This window comes from Mastomys coucha, unplaced genomic scaffold, assembly GCF_008632895.1.
Source record: "Mastomys coucha isolate ucsf_1 unplaced genomic scaffold, UCSF_Mcou_1 pScaffold5, whole genome shotgun sequence".
NCBI classification, from domain to species: domain Eukaryota; kingdom Metazoa; phylum Chordata; class Mammalia; order Rodentia; family Muridae; genus Mastomys; species Mastomys coucha.
This window is the reverse complement of record NW_022196911.1, coordinates 44,835,404-44,839,981: the sequence shown is the minus strand read 5'-3', so window position 1 is coordinate 44,839,981 and position 4,578 is coordinate 44,835,404.

Sequence of the window (4,578 nt, the reverse complement as noted above, 5' to 3'; positions counted from 1 at the left end):
GTTCCCTTCCTTCTGTGTAAAGATCCTCAAATCCCGCCTCCCCCTAAACCCCCACATTGACTCGCGTCCCTGTCCTCCCTCCCAAGCCTCCAGGATACCCCCACCCTTGCTCACCCCAGCTCACTGTTTCTCTGGGGTAGGACTGGGGACGCTTTCATGCCCTCACTCCAGGGCTTTACAGACTGTGCAGACAGCCAGAGGCCCCTGCTGTTCATTAATGACTTCCAGACGCAGCACGGAGCTCAGCTAGAAAAGGCAGGGCAATGGGAGGCCAGGCCGGAGAAGCGGGAGCTGAGAGAGCTACCAGTGGTGTAGCCACAGTGGAGACGCAGGCTCCCATAAGGAAGATCCAGTTGTGTCTTCTAAGCTGCGGGGAGCTGCCTTGTATGCCTTGGCTCCCTCCTTGACACTATTTAGTGCTCCATGCAGCCAACCATGGGCACTGTGGCTTGTCTTGCCTTGCATCTCGTTTTATCTGCCTCCCCTCAGTATATATCTCCTATAGGGGGAACTCCCCCCTTTACCCCCTCCTCAGATATCTTCTTGGTAACTCTGTGTCCATGGTCCTTGGGCAAGAAGGCTATGTAACTTATGGTACACATCCCTTACCCCCACAACTCTCCTGGGGCCAGGTCTCCTCCTGCAAGCCAGTTAGGTCTCAACCTAGGGTCTTCATGGATTCAGGCAGGCCTTATGAATGGAACCCTTTGTTAGGAACCACCCAGATTCCAGAACCAGGTGCTCCCCCAGCCAGCCTTCAGTAACTCTGTGCCAGCAGCCACAGAAACAGCAGCAGACAAATGAGACACTTGTACCCTTTAAAAGGTTCCTATCATCACTGCCCATTCCCTCACCTCTGTCCCTTGCTATGTCTGTCTCTCACTCTCTGTTTCTTTCTTGTCCCTGCCCAGAGGTGCCCTTCCAACACCACCACAATAAATCTCTTGTATGAGATATGTTGTGTGGTGTGGTCTCTGTCATTCCTTGGCCTTGATTGGCCAAGGCACTCTTTTGCAGAAACCCCAACATCCTTGCTTCTGATTTTCCTTTTTTTTTTTTCTTTTTCTTTCTTGTTTTTCCAAGATAGGGTTTGTCTGTGTTAGAGCCCTGGCTGTCTTGGAACTTGCTCTGTAGAGCAGGCTGGCCTTGAACTCACAGAGATTCAGCTACCTCTGCCTCCTGAGTGCTGGGATTAAAGATGATACCACAGCTGGCCTGCCTCTGATCTTTCAAAGTTAGTCTCTTTGGGACTACAAAAAGTAGGACTGGTCCCCAAAGGCTTTTACCCACATAAGATGATGCTAGGACTATACATGTCTTTGATAGTGTTAACCGTCGAAGAACCCAGAAACAAATATGCTAATCCCTGGTAGACTTCAGTAGCATCCATTAAAATTATTGACAAAATGTGGATGTTTCCCATGATCACAAACTCCAAGTGTGCTTGCTAAAGAAAGAGTGCAAGAGCAGGTATGGTGGTTGCACACTTGAAATCCTAGCACCAGGGAGGCTGAATCCAGAGGCTAACATGTTCAAGGCAATCCTTGGCTATGTAGAGAGACCCTGTTAGAAAAAACAAACAAACAAGCAAACAAAGAAATAACAACAGAAGAAACAGGCCAATAAAAGACAACATTTGTAGCTGGGCATGGTGTTACTCACCTTTGATGACATTTGGGAAGTGGAGGCAGAAGAACTAGGACTTCAAGGCTGCCTTCAGATACATAGTAACTTCAGTGCCAGCCTGGGCTACATGAGACCTAGTCTCACCCTACCCCAACATAAATAAAGCAGTTGGTTAATTGTTTGAAATGAGCAGACAAATTATCTTGATTTGTTAATGAAATTACTATACATCCAGCAAGTCACAGGTATCTTTTTGAAATACACTGTAAAAATTTATAAGAGGACTTAGGGATGAAATATGATTTATTTTCTGGACTTGGGAATCAAACCCAGGGGTCTTGTACATGATTGGAAATAGAAAGATATGAAACCTTTTCAAGAAAACTGAAACTAAACAGAAAGATCCAGAACATATTGAAAAAAGTCACATTCTTGGATAGCAAAGCATAATGTCATTAAAAATGACATTTCCCCATAAATTAAAATTTAAGCTTTAAAGTGGCTTGGCTTCCAGGAGGAGTAGGGGAAAAGAGATGAGGAGAAAGAAGAAATAAAGCTGAACAAAAGAATGTAAATGTTTATAGCAGGACTGGCGAGATGGCTCAGTGGGTAAAGCACTTGCCATGCAAGTGCTAGGACTCAGGTTCAAATCCCCAGAGCACATAGCACCAGGTGGCTCACACCTGTAAACCCAGTACTCCAATGGTGAGGTGGAAGGAGATAGGAGGATCCCTAGAATCTCACAAACCAACTTGCCAAGCCTACACAGTGGAACAAGAGAATCTGTCTCAATTAAAGTAGAGGATGAGGACTTGAAGTTATCTTCTGTCCTCCACACACATGCCATGATGAACATGGTATGGTGCTCATACCGGCACTCATACACACAGACATACACATAGTGTATAAAGACCTGATTAAAGTGATTGGAGGGATTAATGAGAACAGCATGTTGGGAATGGCTTGCGTTTACAATCTGGCACTGTGAGATGCATGCTCTTCCCATGAACCGCTGGATTGCTGGAAGAGAGGCAGATGCCTTTTGCATCCAGCCAGAGAGGCCTTGCCAGCCCGGCAGCTACAACTTCCCTTAAGGAGTCAACAGGAAGATCCCAGATGCTCTCAGCCAGAGGAGGAATTAACATTTGGATATCTCACAGCTCTCCAAATCTGCAGGAGCTGGAAGAGCTCACTGCAGAATAGCAAAGAGGCAGGCCTGCTCCCTCTCCCACCTACAGAGACCCCCAGTACAAGGCTTGATCCCACTGAAGTTCAGGAATCCATCCAGTGAATGTTAAGACTTCAAATAGACAATGCCCATAGTAGGGAGGAAAGATGTGATGTGGGGGGGGTAGCAGGGGGGGCACTTTCTGCCTGTCCCATTGAAGTATAGCCCTTAACCTCAGTTGGAACTGTCCATAAGTTCACAATGTCAGCTATTAGTATAGATGTCCCTAGTTTCCTATGGCTGCTATAGGAAACAACCACAATCCAGGTGGCTTAAATAGCAAAACTCTATTCTCTTTTTCTTCTGAAGACCATGTGTCTGAAATCCAGCATCAGTAGGTTAGTTCCCTCTAGGGGCAGAGAGAGAGAGAGAGAGAGAGAGAGAGAGAGAGAGAGAGAGAGAAAGAGACCATCTCATGTCTCTTCTTGTTCCTGATGGCTGGGAATAATTCTGACATTCCCTTGCTTGTGAACACACTGCTAAAATCTCTGATGCTCTCTTCATATACCCTTCTCCCCTCTGTGTCTTCTATATTCTGTAGAATACAGATCATTACTAATCCAGGATAATATCAAGACCTTTCATATGAGTGGCAAAAACAAAACAAAACAAAACAAGCAAAACCAAAACCAAAAAACCCCACACATTCTGAGATTTCAGGTGGACTTATGTTGGGGGCCAGGGATGGGATGGAGAGACCTACCATTCAGCACACTACAGAACTACAATGGGTATGTTGGTCCCAATCACTGCTTCCCACAAAGAACAGTTGCAGCTGGAGTCTCTTCTTGGGCATGGACAAGATGTGTTATGCTTGGTGATAGGGTAAGGCTGGTTTCCTGCCTAGGGCACCTGGAATACTGAAGAGGTCATCAGATTGGCTCATTTCAAAATTTGCATCAAGACTATGTACACAGGGCTGGGGAGACGGTTTAATAGGTGCAGTGTTTATGTGTCTTGGATCAGGTTTTTATTCCTGCGATGAAACACCATGACCAAAAAGCAAGCTGAGGAAGAAAGGGCTTATAATGTTAGTATTTCTTCTAGGTTCTGCCCCACAGAGTATAGCCAGGTATGCTTGACTCACCTTAAAAGGGGCTTCTTGCCCCCTCCTCACTCTCTTGCTCTCTTGCCTTCTTCCCTCTCTGTCCCTTCTTTCTCCATTCTCCTCCCTCCACATGTTCATGGCCCATGTGCCCCCCCTTTCTCTCTCTCTCCTCCCTTCCCAAATCCCCTTCCCATGCCCTAAATAAACTCTATACTATACTATACCCGACATGTGTCTGGTACCTCATGGGGGAGGATTTCCTCAACATGGGCCCACAGAGGCTCCCCCTTCCACTTCACCATACCGTAACCACTTCTACCAAACATATCCCTGGCTTCCTGTCCCTTCTTATAAAACACAACATATTCAGCTTATACTTCCACATTATAGTCCAGCATCGAAGGAAGCTAGGACAGGAACTCAAACAGGGCAGGAACCTGCAGACAGGAGCTGATGCAGAGGCCATGGAAAAGCGTTGCTTACTGGCTTGCTCTCCACAGCTTGCTCAGCCTGCTTTCTTATAGAACCCAGGACCATCCACAATGAGCTGAGCCCTCATCCATCAATCACTAAGAAAATGCCCTACAGGCTTGCCTACAGCCCAGCCTCATGAAGGCATTTTCTTTTCTTTCCTTTTCCTTTCCTTTCTTTCCTTTTTCTTTTCTTTTTTTTTTTT